The sequence below is a fragment of the Pongo pygmaeus genome, chromosome 12 (assembly GCF_028885625.2).
Source record: "Pongo pygmaeus isolate AG05252 chromosome 12, NHGRI_mPonPyg2-v2.0_pri, whole genome shotgun sequence".
NCBI lineage: Eukaryota > Metazoa > Chordata > Mammalia > Primates > Hominidae > Pongo > Pongo pygmaeus.
The window spans coordinates 93023092-93045355 of record NC_072385.2 but is presented as its reverse complement, the minus strand read 5'-3'; positions in this window follow the sequence as shown (position 1 = coordinate 93045355).

Here is a 22264-nt window from a genome sequence, read left to right as displayed (position 1 = left end):
ACTGGATTAAGAAAATATGGCACATATACACCATGGAATACTATGCAGCCATAAAAAATGATGAGTTCATGTCCTTTGTAGGGACATGGATGAAATTGGAAATCATCATTCTCAGTAAACTATCGCAAGAACAAAAAACCAAACACCGCATATTCTCACTCATAGGTGGGAATTGAACAATGAGAACACATGGACACAGGAAGGGGAACATCACACTCTGGGGACTGTTGTGTGGTGGGGGGAGGGGGGAGGGATAGCTTTAGGAGATATACCTAATGCTAAATGACGAGTTAATGGGTGCAGCACACCAGCATGGCACATGTATACATATGTAACTAACCTGCACATTGTGCACATGGACCCTAAAACTTAAAAGTATAATAATAATTAAAAAAAAAAAAAGAAAAGAATGTGAATATTAGCCCCCACTGTCTTCTGGCATGTAGAGTTTCTGTAGAGAGATCCACTGTTAGTCTGATGGACTTCCCTTTGTGGTAACTCGACCTTTCTCTCTGGCTGTCCTTACCATTTTTTCCTTCATTTTGACCTTGGTGAATCTGATGATTACGTGTCTTGGGTTGCTCTTCTCGAGGAGTATCTTTGTGGTGTTCTCTGTATTTCCTGAATTTGAATGCTGGCCTGTCTTGCTAGGTTGGGGGAAGTTCTGGATAATATCCTGAAGTGTGTTTTCCAACTTGGTTCCATTCTCCCTCTCAGTTTCAGGTACACCAATCAAACGTAGGTTTGGTCTTTTCACATAGTCCCATATTTCTTGGAGGCTTTGTTCATTCCTTTTCATTCTTTTTTCTCTAATCTTATCTTCATGCTGTCTTTCATTGAGTTGATCTTCAATCTCTGATAACCTTTCTTCTGCTTGATCAATTCAGCTATCGATACTTGTGTATGCTTCATGAAGTTCTCGTGCTGTGTTTTTCAGCTCCATCAGGTCATTTATGTTCCTCTCTAAACTGGTTATTCTAGTTAGCAATTCCTCTAACCTTTTATCAAAGTTCTTAGCTTCCTTGTATTGGGTTAGAACATGCTCCTTTAGCTTGGAGGAATTTGAATTAACCCCCTTCTGAAGGCTACTTCTGTCAATTCACCAAACTCATTCTCCATCCAGTTTTTTCCCTTGCTGGTCAGGAGTTATGATCCTTGGGAGGAGAAGATACATTCTGGTTTTTGGAATTTTCAGCCTTTTTGGGCTGGTTTTTCCTCATCTTCATGGATTTATCTACCTTTGGTCTTTGTGGTTGGTGACCTTTGGATGGAGTTTTTGTGTGGTCACCCTTTTTGTTGATGTAGGTGCTATTGCTTTCTGTTTGTTAGTTTTCCTTCTAACAGTCAGGCCCTCTGCTGCAAGTCTGCTGGAGTTTGCTGGGGGTCCACTCCAGACCCTGTTTTCCTGGGCATCACCAGTGGATGCTGCAGAACAGCAAAGACTGCTGCTTGCTCCCTCCTCTGGAAGCTTTGTCCCAGAGGGGCATCCATCAGATGCCAGCTGGAGCTCTCCTGTATCAGGTGTCTGTCGACCCTGTTGGGAGGTGTCTCCCCATCAGGGGGCATGGGGGTCAGGGACCCACTTGAGGAGGCAGTCTGTCCCTTAGCAGAGCTCAAGCTGGGAGATCCCCCAGCAGGCAGATCCACTGGGAGATCTGCCAGCAGGCAGGAACATTTAAGTCTGCTGAAGCTGCGCCACAGCTGCCCCTTCCTCCGGGTGCTCTGTCCCAGGGAGATGGGACTTTTATCTATAAGCCCCTGACCGGTGCTGCTGCCTTTCTTTCAGAGATGCCCTACCCAGAGAGGAAGAATCTAAAGAGGCAGTCTGGTTACAGTGGCTTTGTGATGCTGTGTTGGGCTCTGCCCAGTCCAAAATTCCTGGAGGCTTTGTTTACACTGTGAGGGGAAAACTGCCTACTCAAGCTTCAGTAATGGTGGATGCCCCTCCTCTCACCAAGCTTAAGTGTCCCAGGTCGACTTCAGACGGCTGTGCTGTCAGTGAGAATTTCAAGCCAGTGGATCTTAGCTTGCTGGGCTCTGTGGGGGTGGGATCTGCTGAGGAAGACCACTTGGCTCCCTGGTTTCAGCACCCTTTCCAGGGGAGTGAATGGTTTTGTCTCTCGGGTGTTCCAGGCGCGACTGGGGTAGAAAAAACAAAAAACAAAAAACAAAAACTCCTGCAGCTAGCTCAGTGTCTGCCCAAACGGCCACCCAGTTTTGTGCTAGAAACCCAGGGCCCTTATGGTGTCAGAGCCAGAGGAAATCTCCTGGTCTATGGGTTGTGAGGACCATGGGAAAAGCATAGTATCTGGGCCTGGATAGTACCGTCCCTCAAGGCATAGTCCCTCATGGCTTCCCTTGGCTAGGGGAGGGAGTTTTCCAACCCCTTGCACTTCCCAGATGAGGCGATACCCCATTCTGCTTCTGCTCACCCTCCGTGGGCTGCACCCACTGTCTAACTAGTCCCAATGAGATAAACCATTTACCTCAGTTAGAAATGCAGAAATCACCCGCCTTCTGCATTGGTCGTACTGGGAGCTGCAGACTGGAGCTATTCCTATTCAGCCATCTTGCCTGGGAGCTCTAGATGTAAAATTTCTACCCAATATGATGAGAATAATTTTAATTTGTATGTCTGTGATAATTATGGAAGTTTAGTATTCTTTGCTTTGATTTGTTATTTTAATTATATTTTTTGTAATATTCTTTTTGTATTCTATATAAAATATTTTTAAATGAGGGCAACTTTCATTTTTATATATAATCTACTCTTCAATTCTTTAATGTTCATTAAATTATATAATTTTTTAAGATCACTTCATCTATATGTATTTTAGATTGGCACCTTCTTTATAATAATACAGGACTGACAATAAAATTCAATATTCTTTATGTGATCTGAACAACGCAGAATAAACTGTAGTTCTAGTTCCCTTAATGTGAAAAGTATATTTCTATTATTAAACTTAGATTGGCATTACTAATCTTAGCTGCATTGCCAGCATGTTATAATTTATCCCACAGCATTGAAAGCCAGTGTTCTGTTGAGCTTGGTGGCATTCTTATAGAGTAATGTGAACAGGTGGGTTGATTTCTCCAGCTCACCAAAGTCAATTAGTGGTTGTTATAACCTATCTACACATTGAGTACAATTGCTTTTCTCCCTTATTGGAGAAATGTATTTGAAGCATGGGTATTTCTTCTCCTTGGTCAAGGGAAGAGTCAGGTAGCAGTAACAATTTTTTGACATGTAGAATTTGAGCAAATGTTAATAGGAAGATAATTGAGTCTCAATATGAAAAATTTTAACGAGACAATGTTTCATATTTCAAAAAGCTGAGCATTTCACATAAAAATAATTCTACTAAGTACATAATGTTTTGATTCTCACCACATAATGTAACAATAACATTGAACACATATGTTTCATGGGATGCAATTATAAACAATTATCAATTCCCATTCTTGCTTGAGTTTATCCTATAGGGTTAATACCCTCCACCCCCTGATAAAATTCAATAGAGTTTCATGACTTTTGTGTTATTTTCAAGAATTAACAGCAATTTATGTAATTAATGTATCCATGAGTATAATAATCAAACTTTAACCTGCTTGATTACTGTTTCTTTTACATTACAACCTGATCCCACCACCGATTAGAAAGAAATGCAGGTGGCGGGTTTTCTCTTTCCCAGTTTATAATTTAGGTCTTCTCCTGCATCTTCCCAACAGTGATTTCTGGCCCTTCCAGAGCCAATAAGAGAGAGGAAATGAGAGAAGAAAATAGGCAGGAAAAGTTCTCACTTAAGTGTGAATGATTGCAATTACTTATTACAATCATTATTATTATAATTAATACTTATTGTGAATAATTACACTGCTCTGAGTTTTGAAAATATGTAAAACTGAAATTATCTTCTGCAACAATTTCCTGTGTTCTTAGAAGAGTTCACTACTGCAGTTCCCTCGATGCAGATGGTGCATTCTCCATCGGTTATCTGCTTAGGGGTGTGCTTTCCTATCTTTCTGTTGAGTTCCAGTTGACTCCTTTGGACAAATTTCCTTTAAGAAGTTTCCAGTTGGATTTTTCTTTTGTGCAGAGAGTCCACCTCTGGAATATTCATCTTCAGCTCAACATTAGGACTACTGGTATCAGACTTGGACTTCCCTCTGGGGTGAAAGTATGCCTTAACCAGCCTCTTAACCTTTAAGTTTCCAAGGCATAAATTAGACCACTGTACTGTGTACAACAAACTATCTGTGTGTTTCATGGAATGATTCTTCCCTAGACTTGAGGTGAGGAGCAGACACTTCTCCTTCCACTTTGGAATAAAACTCACAGCACTCAACATCTCTCTCTGTCTAAAAATTCTTTGTTCACCATTAACCTCCTCATCCTTTTATACTCTTAATGTGGGTGAAAGAGGATTCTACTTTGGAGTGAGGTATATAATGTTTTAGAGTTTGAACAAAAATAAGATTAAATGAGCTTATTTAAACCATCAGAAACAAAAGCATATTGTGGGCTTTATTCTTTATTCCAGCTAATATTTACTGCGTGTCTGCTATATAAGGCACTGTTTTAGTAGCTGGGATTCAACTTTGAAAATAAAACAAAAAATAATATGTTTCATCATAGAGCTGTGTTCTAATTTGAATAGAGTTCCAATTTGAATAGAGAAATAACAAGATGAACAAGTAATGTATGTTAGATGATAATAAGTGCTAAGATAAGAAAATGTTAGTGAGAAAAATTTAATAATGGGTATAGTCAATAATGGTGGTGTAATTTTAGATAGAGGGAGCAGAGAATAGCTCATGAGAAGCTAATGTTTGAACAAGGACCTGCAGAAGATAAAGTAAGCCATGCAGTCACTCACGTGAAGAGGAATTCCAGGAAAAGTGGTCAGATAGGGCAACTGCCCTGCAGTGGAAGTGGAAGCATTTTTGACTTTCATTAAGGAAGAAGGAAGACCAGTGTGGTTGAAAGGGAATGATCCAAAGGAAAAGTAGTAGGAAATGAATTCAGAGAGGAAAGCGGGGGAGAGGGTTAGATTATTTAGAAATTTGGGTCATCAAGAAAACATTGGCTTTTGCCCAAGTGCAACTGGGGACCACTGGAGCTTTCAGAGTGGAAGAAGAAGATCATCTGGATTATATTTCAGCAGGATTATTCTGCGCCTGTGTGAAGAGTAGACTATAAGGGCGGGGAGGCAATGGCAGTAGCCAGAGGCCATTTCTGAGGCTACTGCAACAATCTAAGCAAGAGGTGATGGTGTCTTGAAAAGAGCTGATCATCGTGGAAGCAGTAAGAGGTAGTCAGGATGTAGGTGTATTTTGAAGAAAAGCTTACAGGAATTGCTGATGAATTAGATACGGTGTGAAAAGCAGAGATAAGTCAAGTTAAGTGCAGGTTTTTAGCTTGAGAAATTGGAAGAAAAAGCTTTTCATGACTGAGATAAAGAAGACTGAGAGAGAAGCACATTTGGAATGGAATAGTAGGGGTTTAGTTTTGGAAGTATTAAATTTGAGATATTATTAGCATTTATCACCTTGATTAGAAATATCAAGAAAGCACTTGGTTACAAAGTCTGAGGCTTAGAGGAGACATACAGGCTTGAGATATAAATTTTACTCCTGTTTAATTGAGAGTACATAAGTGCTATTTCCAATATCATTCCTAAAATTACACCAGTATTTTAGATTTAAAAAAAATTTAAGGGTTTTTTTAAAAATTGTGTACACATGTATATACACATTTAGTTCTTTTATTAAAATTATGTACATTCATAAATATTCATAAGTAGGGGCTGAGCAATAGTAGTTGGCATCTGCTGGATTGTTTTAATACTTTCTGAAAAAATAATGTCCTGTTATAAAACACTCCAGTTATTCTAGATTTCACGTTGGCCACCAGTGTTTCTTCATTTTTTTCTACATAGCAATCACTACCCTAGTCTATGTAAGTCATGGCTGTGATGGTTAATATTGAGTGTCTACTTGATTGGATTGAAGGATGCAAAGTATTCATCCTGGGTGTGTCTGTGAGGGTGTTGCCAAAGGAGGTTAACATTTGAGTCAGTGAATTGGGAGAGGCAGACCCACCCTCAATCTGGATGGGCACCATCCCCTGGGCTGCCAGCTCGGCTAGAAAAGGCAGACAGAAGAAGATGACTGAGCAGACTTGCTGAGTCTTCCAGCCTTTCTCCTGTATTGAATGCTTTTTGCCTTGAACATCAGACTACAAGCTCTTCAGCTTTTGGACTCTTGGATTAAACAGTGATTTGCCAGGGGCCCTTGGGCCTTTGGCCACAGACTGAAGGCTGCACTGTCAGTTTCCCTACTTTTGAGGTTTTGGGACTTGGACTGATCTGCCACTGGCTTCCTTGGTCCTCAACTAGCAGACAGCCTATCATGGAACTTTACCTTGTGATGGTGTAAGTCAATTCTCCTTATAAGCTCCCTTTCATATATACATAGATCCTATTAGTTCTGTCCCTCTGGAGAACCATGACTAATACAATGGCTATTAAATTAAAAAATCGGATGGTGCTTGTCTTCTTCTCAGGCAACCTGTACTCTCTTATGGAGGGCCAGTGCTGTCTGAATCAAAGTATAAAGTGTTCTCTCTCCTATTCCCTCAGAATAAAGCAGATGACAGGAAGAACTAGCATTTGAAAAAAATTACATGCTTGAAAAAGTGGAACAATACTAACCGGCGCCTAAGAGGGGCACGAACATGTCTACACTTTTTACACTTCAATGGATGTGAAATAATTACATCTTATGGAATCAGAATTTCAGAGTTCAAAGAAATATTAATGATCTTTCAGGCTACGAATAAGAAAACTGAGAAGGTAAGTGATTTCATCAAGTTATTGGGGCTGATATCTAGCTGAGCTAAGAGTTAGGTGTTCTCCTTCTGATCTTTCAAGCCAGTGCTTTTAAACTATACTGCAATGAATAGACCAAATAGTTTTCTCTCTTAAACTTTCACACTCTGGGATTAAGGGCAAAACTCAGTACTTAGGTCTTAGTAGTTTGTATTAATGGAGTCTCAAACAGTACTGGAACACAGCACACACACACAGTACATTATAGTTGAAGTTTGTTTCTTCATGACAGAGTTGTACAAACATCAGGACATAAGGTGATTAGAGAAAGGTAAAAGCATTCTATAAGAAAAGGTGGGCAAGTTATACACACATGGTCTTAATAGCTAATAAATATAAAAGAAATGAGAAGTTGTTAATTTATTTAGTGGAACAGACCTATTCCATTTACTGCATCCCACGGTCTGGGTGTTCTGACTAGTATTACAACGCATGCTACAGTTTGAGGAAGTACCTTGGCCTTGGTCCTACCAACAACTACACACGCTTTCCTGTGAAAACTACTTAACTTGCCCAGGACTCAGTCCCCTTACCTGCAAATAAAGGGGTATAGAATATTCTCTACAATTTCTCACAGCTTTATGACCAAGAAGATCTTAACTTACCTCTCAGCTGGACTAAACTTTAGACAGGCTTTCTTCTAACTCTAGGCCTTGACCATCTTTTTTTAGACCATTTACTTTAGAAAGCTTTTAATTGTAGATTGTTTCTCTGCCCCCTTTGAGATATCTCTTTTAAAGCTTTTTGACACATTTTCAACCCAGGAATGTCTTTCTCAAAGACTTGCAAGCCATCCCTTTGAAATGTATTCATCAAGAAAGATAGTATCCCTATCTTTCTGTGTGAGGGTAGCAGCCTAACTTCTAGGCGCCTTTCTCCAAATTGTAACACTACCTTCTGGCATAAAGATAGGAGAAATTTCACTTTTCCTTTGGTCAAGGCCAGCCAGCAAACCCGGATGGCCTTTGATTTCTCCCAGCCCAGCTCTTTAAAACTCCCATCCTTTGTTTCAGGGAGTTGGGCTCGGACTAAGTTCTGACCTCTCTCCCTTATTTCAGTAGCCTTAAATAAAGGTCTTTTTTACTTGTTTAACTTGGTACTGGTGCAATTTTTGCTTTAACATTTATTTTTCCATGTATCTTTGAATCCTCATGACAGGAAACATTATAAATAATGGTCTCACTGTGAGTACTTCCCAGCTAATCAATTAATTGTGGTAATATATCAATTTTGATGGTAAAAATTAATAATAATGTGGGATTAGAACAAATTGGGGACTGTCTTTTTTGAAAAAAACGGTGGCAAGAAATGGAAATATACTTTTTTTCTTTAAAGAGATTTTGTTATTGAAATATCTGAACTACAAGTTAACGTTAAATAATCATGTATCTCTAGTTGATTTCATCATGTGCAATTTACTTTTAACTATTAAGTGGGGCTTCCATACTTATCATTTTCACCTCTGATACTCTAGTAGAATACTAGATAACAAATACAAACGAGATAAACACATCAGAGAGGACATCAGAAGATGATTACTACAAATCATTGGAACATAAGAAGGAGTGATAACGGGTTTAGTAAAAAGGAAGAAGCTTCAATATAGAATAGTCTTATAGTAAGATTCTCTTGACAAAGGAATTGCAGCTCTGCTTTTCAGAACCCTGGAAAGACTCAGGGAGGATCTAAAAACATCCTACATGATTAACGGAATGCATGAGATGAGCTGGAAGGAGGGGGAAGAAGGATTAAATGTTCCATCTCTCAACTTATGATGGAGGATCACAACAATTGAGTGGTCATTGTTGAAATACTGAGATCATCTTAACAGAACTGCTGGTCTTCTGCCTAATTATCTGCCATTAAACTTACACAAATAGATAAGCCCTATTCACACACAGAGAACTTTCAGTAGCTTTTCATTGCTTCTTTCTTAAATAAAATTGCATAACCAATTGCACCATATGTTTAAGAAAAAATTGCAACATAAAAATGAGAGACCAAATAATTAAACATAAAATTATTCTTTGACAAAAACTATGATTGTGAATAGAACATAACATGAAAGACATTTTAAGCATTCTGATAGAGATTTTGGATGACATTCATTATTCAAGACCAGCATGTGATGAAAAGCATGTCAAACAGATAAAAACAAAACAAAAAAGGACCCCACGTGAAATAAAATTTGATTCTGGCAAAATAATCTGAATATGTTTTTTAATAGGAATGTCACGAGATAAAGTTAAAGAAAGATCCAGAAAGTAGAAAACAAAGAAAATATGGAGAAAATGTGAAGTTCAAAATCTAACTAATAAAGATTTCAGAGAGAATTAAAAAAAAAAAAACAGAAAACAGAATAATTTCACAAAAATACAGTAACATTTTCCAGAACTGAGGAACAAAGTAATAATCATTTTTAAATGGAGAGAAATCATGCATAAATGAACCAAAAACATGTATCTAGATGTACCCTCATGGCATTTCAGAAAACAAAAATTAAAGGGAATTTTTCAAGAAAAGTAAAGCAGGTCACATACAAAGGACTGCAAATCAGACTGGTAACAGATTTTTAATCAATATTCAAAGTTTCAGAAGGTGCACAGCAGTGTTTTCAACATTCTGAGGGGATTAATTTTCAACCTACAATTATATCCTTGAACTGCATAGAAAACTACATAGTGTAACTTTAGATAGAAGGCATTTTCAGACAAAGACCCAAAAAGTTTATCTTCCCGAGACCCTTTTCTAAAAAGCTATTTCAGGATATACTTCTGCAAAATGAGGCAATACACCAGTAAAGAAGAAAACAAAGCCTTCATAAAACTGTTGATGCAATTAAGGAGAATAATTAAGGGAACTTAATTAGGTCAAGGGAGCTTAGTTAGGGTCTCAGGGAAAAGGAATACTGGCAAGCCTTAGTGGGAAGCATTAAAAGCATTTAAATATTGTAACATCTGGGGGAATTATAAAGTAGATGATATAATCTTCAACAATTTAAAAATGATAAAATAATTATTAATAATTGTGAGGTGAAGGAAGGGATATGGAAAGTCATGCCATAAGGTAAATTTTCACTATATTTCATTGAGGTGGCACAATCAATAATGTTTAAAATTGAAACATTCTGTTATAAAAACATAAGTTCTGGATATTTTGTTCATATATAAGTAGACACACACACACACACACACGCATATATTTTTCTTTTTTCTATAGATCAGTTAGCCAATAACAGGTATGTCGTGGACAATTAGTGGTTCAGTAATTAAGTTTCAGTCTAGTTTCTTTTCTCAAATACAAATAAGATTAAATAAAATAATTAGATTGCCTTAGCCTAGGTGCCTAGAAAACATACTGGGGCAAAGTTTACATATTAGTAATGTATTTGGAGTGCAAGCTCAGGGCACCAAAAGTAAAAAAAAAAAAATAAGAAAAAAAAAGAGAGAGAGAGGAGAAGAAAGAAAGAAAAAAAGAAAGAAAGAAAGAAAGAAAGAAAGAAAGAAACTGTGAGGCAAGAAAAGACAGGAAACTAACATAATATATTGAGCCCAAATCTTCAGGAAAATACAACTGACTGTATAAGTGTGCAGAACATCCTTGAGAAGTCACTGGAACACTGTGCCTTGAAATAGTTCAAGGGAAGAAAAAGTATGAAAATTATATGCTGGATCCTTCCTGTCTCTTGTCCCTCATTAGTCAAGTTTGTCCCATGGGACATTTATCTCCCTGTACATCCAGGTTATATGAATCTCTTTCTCTTAGAATCTGAAGACTCCAAGTTTCAGCTGGTTCAGACCCGGACACTGGCACAGTTGTGACTCATGCTTCAGGGGTGTGACATACGCTATGCTGAAGCCAGGCGTCATCACTGGAGAAGGCAGAAACCACCAGTGAAATTAGAAAATGAAACTATGGTAATGTAAGAGGCAGCAGAGACTCTCCAGTGAGCAAACAACATAGGTCTATGAGCTGGTGGACAGAGAAGACACACCAATATAGGGACTACATGTCCCTGTTGGAAAGGGTAAACCACCATCTCTTCCAAGGTATAAGGGGCTCATTACCGTAACTGACCCAGTTCAGCCACTGTGTTTCCCTGAATTGTGCCATAAGGAGGATTCTGCATCTGTGCCTACTGCTGGCAGAGCTGGGTATTCAGAAGTGGCAGTAACTATATCAGACTTGAGAAAAAGTCCAGGTTATTGAACCCATACATTGTCTCCATTCCTGCCACCATATTTATTCTCCTCACTGGCTCTTCAGAACCACCAAGATTAACAAAGGGAAAGTCTGGCAGACATTCCACAAGGTGGGTTATCTTGTTCAACTGACTGTTGAGAGACTTGGCTGTGGAGGATTTTCTCTTATGTGCATTAGTGTGAGACCAAAACATCTGCACTTTTAGTGATCACTCACATAGATCCATCTGTATTATACCTCTTCTTCACACTGCCTTGTCTCTGATTTTCCAGTCATGCACCAGGTTCTGCCTAAAGGGACAAGTCACTTACTAGTTTCAGAACTTAGAATATGCCTTCGCCTTGGGCCACTTCTGCCGTACAAAGTGGGCAACCAAGTATATTGCTTACAACTTTGCATCCCCCTCCACCCCCGAGGAAGATTCTTCTTTATACTTTCATTTGGGGCCATCTTTGAGTTGGGTTGTTATGAATCAGCAGCAGAGTTATGGCAGATGTCGAAATATCATGACAACCAATTTGCAAAGTTGGGCTCCAGTCCTTTCCTTCCTTGACTATTGGTTGTATGAGGCTCACTTGGATGTAAGCTGGAGAAGAGTTGATATAACAGAAGTAGGTGACATGGGAGTCTGGACAACCTGTTTAAGTAATTTACTTCTGTCTTCTTCATTTGCTAGAGTCTGATCCACAAGAAATACTTTCATTATGATGAATTGGTGCTGCATTTACCTGACCTTGTGTACTGGGGCCCTTCACGCTAATGTCACGAGACAGCAGCATCCCCACATTCTTTCTTCTTGGCTGAACGGGAAGATAGAACTTCTATGTGCCTAGTCAGGACATAAATGATTGTTCAGGCATAACAGAGTGCCAGATAAACCCTGGTTCTCAACACCATTCTGGAGGCTGTGGCAGCTAGTGTAACAGGACATGAGGCAATAATAGCTTCAACTGAAGTTCTTAATTGAGCAAGTGGTTGAATTTGGGTGACTGTGAGAAGATACAAGGAGATAAAAAATTGGATTTGTCCTAAATCTTAAGAAACTATATGCATTATATTTTTAGTTTTAGAAACAATATTTATATCTACTTATTTACCTACCTATACACTTGTTTATCCATTTATCCATCTACTCATTTATTTATTATAGATTATATTTTAATTTGTAATTATTCATAGAAAGATGTCTAGAGAGATGTTATTAGTGTTTGCTTCTTGAGATGACTTTAGGGAGAGTAATGACATCGGATGTGAAGAGGAAATCTTTATTCTCATTTTATATGTTTTGGTACAAGTCGAATTGTTTATATTATTTTACATTTATGAAGTTTATTTTAAAAATTTTGTCAAAAGAAATTACTGAGCAAAGATATTTTGTCTCCCATATTTTTCTGAATAACATCCAGGGTTTCTTTTTGTTTAAAACAATGAATATTATGCAAACTTTAAGCAGAAAAATATCCTACAATAGGAAAAAAAGTATGTATTTTCTCTTTGTATATCTTCCCCCTCCCAATGTTTTCCTTGGGTCAAAGTTGAGGAATTGGATTCTGGATGAATGCTGTAATATCAATTAACTGCAACTATATATAGTATTTTGAAAGATAATTAGCAATTGTGCTGTCCATAATCACTGTATTCATTCTTTCCATATTCAAGTTTAAAAGAACAATTAGAAATGTGAATGTGCTTGGCTTTTTATGGAATGATTTAATAATGGTCTCTAACAAGCTTGAACTCAATTACCAAGGTTTATTTCCATTATATTACCCTCTGTGCTTTGGTTTTAGATAACCAGAATCTGTCACATTAACTACTTTTCTATCTACCAAAGGTACTTATTTACATTTGTATAATGATATTTTGCAAAAACAGTACAATGGTAGTCCATTTGCTATTACAAATAAAGGTCCCTTTCAAAGTTTCTGTAACAATTTTCTACACTTTAAAATGCGCACACTTGCTTTTTTGTCTGGTATTTTTTCTGTCGTGTTAATGAAAATATCAACTAGAGCAAGGATGCCCAACCCCTGGTATGAGTCTGTGGCCGCTTAGGAACCCAGCACCACAGCAGAAAGTGAGCAGCAGGTGAGAATTACTGCCTGAGAGCTTTGTCTCCTGTCAGATCAGTGGCAGCATTGGATTCTCACAGGAGTTCCAACACTGTTGTGAACTGCACATGTGAGGGATCTACATTGCACGTTCCTTACGAGAATCTAAAGCCTGATGATCTGAGGTGAAACAGTTTCATCCTGAAACCATCTCCACTCCTGGTCTGTGGAAAAATTGTCTTCCACAAAACCAGTCCCTGGTGCCAAAAAGGTTGGGGAACCACTGAATTAGATGGTTCTATTAGTCTAGTCTAACCATCATTATTATTCCAATAATTGTCATCATGGTTATTATCACAATTATCTTTGTTGTCATCAAAATTACATTTTCTCAGGAGTTTTACAAAGTCAAATTTTTAACTATAGTATTTCATATTTTACATCTCCTTCCTTTATAACTTAAGGAAGTCACACTGAAACTTTCTTAGATATTAAATTCATATTTATTTTTCCAAAAGCTTATAAAGAAAAAGACAGAAAAATAATACTATCCTGGATGAAAACCATGAAAGATAAACGAAATGTTAATGTCACAGATGACATGTTGTGCTTAATAGGTACTAAATGATTTCAAAAATAATTCATATTAGATAAATAGTTTTTGAAAGAAGGCAAGCAAAAGTAGCAACGAGAAACCAGGTTACATTTCTCCTAAAGGTTGTGTTAAGACATATTGCAAATTTTTCCATTAAATTCTGAGAGGAGTAATACATAGAAAAGATGAAAAGGGACTGCCTTTTATTTATTTTTTGGGGGCAGTCACTTTTGTCACAAAATTAGCATGTTGAGTCTATTTATATTTAAATAGGAAATAAATCATATGCCAAGCATTTATTTGTCCTTATTTCTGTAAATAGTGCAGTTGTACGTGTGTGGGTGTTTGTGTAACTAGATGATCCACTGAACATTTTTACTGAGAAGCAGAGTTCTACTGGCTGTCAAATACTAGAGTGTTGGCTAGTGTAGCTTGTGGCAACAGATCTGAGAGCTGTGTCTTGGCGGTACCCACACTCCCTGAATCCCTGACAGTAGGGCAAAGCTGCATGAAATCCAGGGATCAGTCTAGTGGTAACAATGTCTACCTGGGGTCATTTAAAATCTTGCTCAAACAATTATCTAGGAGAGTGAAGAGCTACCAACAGAGAGAAGGTGTGAAAGAAAGTGAGAGCATGGGCTTTGGAAAACCTGGAGCTCAAAGAAGAAAAAGAAAACAGAAATTGCTTTCCCTATCAATATAGGTGCAGTTGGAAGGGATAGCAGGATAGTCTAGCAGGAGAGAGCTAACAAAGCTGCCTAAGAAAGAGTCTGCTTTATGTACACACATGTAACTAACCTGCACATTGTGCACATGTACCCTAAAATTTAAAGTATAAAAACAATAAAAAAAGAAAAAAAAAGAAAGAGTCTGCTTTAAAAATTTAAAAATTTGCCTATCTCTGGGAATTAATGGACATCTTCCAATCTTACCAGTAATATAAAATATTTTTTAGATGCCTGTCTGCCTCTCCTTCTTCTCTCTCTTCCATTCTAGCAGAGTGGAAATTCCTTTTAGCCAGCTTCAGGAGGGGGGAAGAAGTAGAATTTGAGAGACGTGAATACTACTGCATTGCCTCCTCTCACCGCAAATAGCCAGCTCTCAGCAGTACCCAGATGCAGAAGAGGAAAGACTGACCTCATCACCTTCAAAGTTTTGATTATTTTATGGTACTGGACATTCTATTTACTGAATTTATATTATGTTTAGTAATTCTAATTGAATATAGAATTTCCTGTTACCTGTGAGTAGCCAAAAAATGGCATGAGACTTCCTGGGTTGTGGAAAACCTGTACTCCCTACTTCTTTCCTATTAGCAGTGTTAAAGAAACAGTAGGAGATCATTACTAATTTGTTTTTACGATTACATCACATAGAACTGGTTTTTCAACATGCTGTTGTAAACACCCACACAAATACGGAAATGGAATTAGCTTGCCCTTTAAAATTTGCTGGAATTCAGGTCCACTTAATCCATCACCCCAAGAGACTCTATTGGTTTCACCAGTTGGCAGGTTTCCCACAATTTACACCTTCATGGTGCTGCTACTGGAAACTGAAATCTTCAGCTAATCACAATATCTAGGTATAAAAACACCTGTATTAAGGTAGCTGGGGTCTTAGTGTTTGAAAATCAACATACAACTTCCTAAAAGAATTTATAATACGACCATTTCAGAGGGAGAATCTAAGAGTGACCAACTGAAGACCGTGTTTTAAAAGGGTAGCCACAGGCCATCTATATCATTGGTTAACATGCATGTCTCAGAGTCTTTCCCCATATCTTGTAAGTAGGTCTGAGTGTGCTTATCAAGCTTCCCTGGTGATGCTTATACACACTAAGCACCCAAAAGCTTCTGCATTAATATAAAGCTCTGCTGCTTTCATTAAATCCCTAGGCCAAATAAATTAAAAACAAAACTTTCAGAATTTCGTGGAGCAAGAAAGGACAACAGTGGAACTCTTTCTGTATTTTGTCCATAATGCTTCAAATACAAACAAATTTTGGTATGAATTGTTTAAACAGTATTTTTCTACTGTTGCTCTTTGTTATTATAAATTCATTTTCCATATAAATGAATCAAATCAAAGATAAAGGCACAGATAGAGTCAAAAGTTTTTTGGTTTACTTAGCAATTTTCCATAGAGAGCAGATAAAATGACCTTTTCATGTTACTGCGAGCTACAGATACGAGTCAAACACAGAGAAAATGAGCGTAATGTTGAGTAACAATTCTTGACAATGATTTGAACACTATCTTACAACTGGATGTCTTTTTTAAATTCTAGGTCACTGCAATAGCCCATAGAGGCTAAGTTACACTTAAATTCCAAATAAGAGTATTTTTTTCAGTGAAACATTTCTTGATCTTTACCTATCTTTACAATATATCTTATTCAAAGTTCTCTAAATATGGGGAGCATCAATAGATTTTTGTTATTGTTGTTGTTATTGTGAGGCTAGCCATAGTTTTTCAATTCTGCTGAGCTAAAATAGATTAAAAAAACATTGACTAAGGGACACCATATTGGAAAAATGACTAGGCTCCAATAAATTAAAATTGTATATTTTTTCACTTTTCTATTAAAACTCATCAATTTGTTGCATTTTTTTATTGAGTCTCATACCTTCCCATCCTAGGCAGAGAAAGAAAATGACAGGTCAAATAAAACAAAGGCAGTGGTGCTGTAGGTAGGAGTCAGAAGCTATTGTCCCATGTGTTTCCTCCAGACAGAGTGCTCTGAGTAGAGCAGAGAGGAGTATCAACCATAGCTTAGGACCAGGAAGGAAATATGACAGCACTTCTCTCTCAAAGAGCCAGAAAAGTCAAGAGCATCTTTCTTTATGCATTGTGCTTCTTTTTAAACATTTTATTTGTATTCTGATTACACCTAGGGCTAACAATAATTTTGTTGACTGGATGTTGAATTGTTCCCAAGGCTGTATTTAACAAAATAAATGTTTATAAGAATTGAGTCTCTGACCTTACAGGAATCTCAAATACCCCAATATCAAAGGGATACATTGTATTTTTTAACTTATCTTAATACAAATAATGTTAATTATTATTATAAGGTATATGAGAAACTTCAGCTATTGCATAAAGATTTCAAAAGCCCTGAGAAGTACCTGTAAATTGAAAGGAATAATTGGGAAATACAAGTCAAGAGAAAACTACTGGACATTCGATAAAGAAAGGATGACCTGGTAGAAGAGTAAAACAAAAATTCTGCCTATAGGCTCCAGTCATGAAAAATAATGACTTGAAAAAATACATAGTAAAATAAGAAATATGCACTATTTAACTGTATACATTATATAATTACATGATGACATTATAGAATATATTTTCTATATTATTATATGTAAATATTAATATATTATAGAATATATAAGATATATTCTATATTAATATTATAATATAGAATAGTGTATAATAGTATATCATACATATTACACATCAATATTTAATGTTGCATATTATACTGCTTATATCATATATAATGTTACATATAATACTACTTATTTTCCTATTATATAATACATTATGGCAATAGACAAAGGTGAACATATAGAAATTCCTGTTTTGGGATTTGTGTGTATGTATAGTGCATGCACACATGAGATAAGTGGTATTTTCTCTATGTGGTAGAATTATGGGTGATTTTCATTTTAATTTTTCCACTATGCCAGCTGTTTAGAAATGTGTTGTATTGCTCTTCCAGTCAGGAAATAGTTACTAAAACACATTTGAACAACAATGTCAAGTAAAGGGGATGAGGCAAGAAAATAGGGAAATAGTTGGGAAGAATATGTGAAAGAGTCTATAAAATAGGATTGACTCCAGGGATGATATAGCTCTTTTGCCCCCATCTAGCCTACATGATGCAAGCATGATTCACAGAATACACATACACACATATATACACATACAGATATATAAACACACATTATATATTATACACATTACATATATGATAGGTATGTAATAAAAAAGCCTGATAATAGAACAATCAATACACGATCGACTTTAATGACTATAATATTATCAATTTTTTGCCATATATCTATGTGCTCATTCCCTAACCCATATCCCTCTGTCCTTACTGAAAAATTAAACACTAATTTGATTTTTATTTATTAGGAACTTGCTTTGTGTGTGTGTTTGTGAAAGTCTTTCTCTTAGATACATATGCTAGTTTTTCTCTTTGATGAGTTTTATGAAAATAGAATTTAATACCTTCTGTTATTTCTTTTCTTCATTCAATGCTATGTTCTAACATGCATCTCTATTGATGCATACAACCCTCATTTATCTATTTCCATTGCTATGTAGGTATTCCACTATATGAATGTATTACAAAGAATTGATTGACATTTGCTATTCTTGATTTTTATTGGTTTACATGGGCAAGAGAATTCTCTATAGTGTAGGCCTACATATGTGTTATCAATTGTTGGTATTTATTCATTCTCAGGAAAAGTATGTTTCTTTCCTTCCTTTTTAATTTAAAACCATAAGTTGGCATTGAATTTTATTAAAAGTTTTTTACTAATTCTATTGAAATATTTATATTTTTTCTTACTTAACCTGATAATTTAATGAATAACAATGTAAGATTTTACAATGTTTAGCCATTCTTGAATCTATTAGGAAAGAAAAAACTCGATGCATCTTTTTTAAAATGATGAATTTTAAAACTCGATGAATTTTTGAATTCAGTTTGCTAAGGTACTCTTTAGGAGCTTTTGTATATATTTCTTGGGGGAGTGATGTTTTAGGGTGTAATTTTTGTTTCTTGGAGCATAATAGTCTGGTTTTTATATAAAGCATAAAATCTAACAAGTAATGCTTCCTGTTTTTCTATTGTCTGGAAGGGACAATATAGAATTAATGATCAACTTCTTGAGAAAAATTAGAATTTACCTATAGAACTGTATAAACTTGGTAATTTCTTTGTGTAAAGGTTTTAGTCAAATTAATTTTTTAATGAACATAAAAGTATGCAGGCTTAAATTTTCATTTTCAGTCAATTTTGCTGTCATATTTCAAATGTATTGGTATTACATTATTGTAATATTTGTATTAGTTAGGGTTCCTCAGAGAGAGAGAGAGATTTAAAGAAATAGCCTCATGCAATCACAGTGTTAAGTCCAAAATCTGTAGGGAAGGCCAGGTGGCTGGAAACTCAGGCAGGAGTTGGAGTCACAGTCTTGAACCCAAACCCATAGGTCAAGCCAACAGATAGACATTCAGGCAGGATTTCTATTACTCAAATAACAGATTATTATATTATTAGAATATAATCTTGATGAAGGAAACTCTTTTCTGAGAAACCTTGGTTTTTGCTCTGAAGCCCTTCAACATCATCATCATTCTTTACTTAGAAGTCATTTGACTGTAGATGTTAATCACATCAACAAAATATCTACACTGCAACATCTAGACTAGTGTTTGGCCCAACAAGTGGACACCATAGCCCAGCCAAGTTGACACATAAAACTAAGCATCAATCCCAGCATTTTGGGAGGCCGAGGTGGGTGGATCATGAGGTCAGGAGATCGAGACCATCCTGGCCGACACAGTGAAACCCCGTCTCTACTAAAAATACAAAAATGAGCTGGGCGTGGTGGCGGGCACCTGTAGTCCCAGCTACTAGGGAGGCTGAGGCAGGAGAATGGTGCGAACCCAAGAGACGGAGCTTGCAGTGAGCCAAGATCGCGCCACTGCGCTCCAGCCTGGGAAACAAAGCAAGACTCTGTCTCAAAAAAAAAAAAAGCATCAAAGTATTCTATTATTTTTGGGGAGAGTGGCACTAGTATACTAGTAGTTATGTAGTGTTTTCATATCTTAATATTTACTGTGCTGCTTCTCATTCTCTTTGATTGCTGTCATTAGAAGTTGTCTATTTTATTAATTTTTCAAATAATAAATTTTGGCCTTGTAAATGTGCTCTAATATTTTTCTAAGGTTTTTTTCTTAAATTCCTTATCTTTTTATTTCTATTTTAATTTTTTTGTATTGTTCTTCAAAGTTTTTAAGTAAATATATGCTAAATCACTCTTCAGTATTTTCTACCTTTTTAATATTAGCTTTAAGGCTCTATATTTCCCTCTAAATACTGTTTCTCTGTATCTCACAAGATACAATATGTAGTATTTTCATTATAAAAATATTTCAAAAATTATTTTATTTTTAAATTTAAATATTAGACACTGCTAATATTATTTCATTAGTGTTATTTAACATTATCAATTAGGACACGTGAATACAAAGAAATAGTTTTTTTTTTTATAAAAAGCAGTGATTTTAATGCTACCAATTCATAATGAAATCACTTAAACATTATTGGAAGCTATCTTCATAGACAGGCCCTTATAAAACATGTAAATGATAAAAAACTGCTCATTGTTTCACTAAAAATATATTTATTGAGCACCAGTAAGTGCCAGTCTGTTTGTTAATAAGTTAATAAGTTATATTTTAAAAACTTCTAGGTATCACTAAAAAGAGTTCTAGAAACTCATATGCATAACTTTAAATAGGAATGCTATTAATTTTACTGAAAAAGCTAATGTGTGTGTGTATTTCTGTGTGTGTCTGTGTTTCTGTGTGTGTGTGTCTGTTTAAATGTTATTGTTGTTGGGGTTCATGGCCTAGTAAAACCTTTTTTGTTTCACTTTTTTGAGTTTAAGCCAAAAAGGTCCAGAGGGATACTGTGATTAGAGATGTAATTTGGATATAAACTTTGAGCTCTATGTCACATATTTTCAAATAAAAATACTACATAGACCATATAGTAGAGTAATATGTATTGACTGTCTACTACAAACACAATACTCATTGCTTATATGTTTTATGAACAATTTCCAGCACCAAGTATGCACTATATGTGTCTATTTTCAAATATTTATATCATGTCATTTAAGTCTTTTATTGTTTTTATAGCTATATTGATATCAATTTAAAACATAACCTTAATAAAATTAAGTTGTAAGATTTGATGTATGTGTATGTGTCTATAAATACATGTAAAACCATCACCTCTATCAAGATAATAAACGTATCTAGAAATTCCAAAATTCTCCTATGTTCCTTTATAATTTTTCCCTCTTGCCTCTGCCCCACCTAGCCATCCTCAGGCAATCACAGATAGGCTTTCTTCAACTACAGTTTTCCCTGCTTTTGAAATAATTTTATATAATTGGGATTATAGAGAATATATTCTTTTAATTTTTCAGAGGCAGGAAAGGCTTTTTTTTTATTCAGCATAATCAATAGTACATTTATTTTTATTGTTGAATACTATGTTTCCATTGTATGCTGCTATGGATTGAATGTTTGTGTCCCTCATCACCAAACTTATATGTTAAAGCCTTTGGGAGGTAATTAGGTAATGATGGTGAGGTTTTCATGATGGTATTAATGCCCTCATTAAAAGAGGGAGAAACAAGAGCTCTTTCTTTTACACCAAAGAGAGGCCACGTGAGGACATAATCAAAAGAAGGCCCTCAGCAAAAAAAGAAGAGGACTGTCACCAGACTCCAAATCTACCGGCACCTTGATTCTGGACTTCCTATTCTCCAGAACTGTGAGAATTAAATGTATGTTGTGTAAGCCTCCCAGCCAACTATTTTGTTATAGCAGCCTGAACTGACTAAGACATATGGATATTCTATAATTTGTTTTTTCACTCATCTGTTGATGGGCATTTGAGTTATTTATAATTTGGGGGTATTAAAAATCAATATTCTGTGACAATTTAAGTGCAAGTTTTCTGTTGAGTAAATACAAATGGAATGATTGGATCATCTGGAGTGCATTGTATTGTCAATGTTTTCCAAAGTGGTGAACAATTAGCATAGTTTTCACCTCATTTTCTTTTTCTTTTTTTAAATTATTATTATTATACTTTAAGTTTTAGGGTCCATGTGCACAATGTGCAGGTTAGTTACATATGTATACATGTGCTATGCTGGTGTGCTGCACCTATTAACTCGTAATTTAGCATTAGGTATATCTCCTAATGCTATCCCTCCCCCCGTTCCCCCCACCCCACAACAGTCCCCAGAGTGTGATGTTCCCCTTCCTGTGTCCATGTGTTCTCATTGTTCAATTCCCACCTATGAGTGAGAATATGTGGTGTTTGGTTTTTTGTTCTTGCAATAGTTTACTGAGAATGATGATTTCCAATTTCATCCATGTCCCTACAAAGACATGAACTCATCATTTTTTATGGCTGCATAGTATTCCATGGTATATATGTGCCACATTTTCTTAATCCAGTCTATCATTGTTGGACATTTGGGTTGGTTCCAAGTCTTTGCTATTGTGAATAGTGCCACAATAAACATACGTGTGCATGTGTCTTTATAGCAGCATGATTTTCTTCAAGGAGAACTACAAACCACTGCTCAATGAAATAAAAGAGGATACAAACAAATGGAAGAACATTGCATGCTCATGGGTAGGAAGAATCAATATCGTGAAAACGGCCATACTGCCCAAGGTAATTTATAG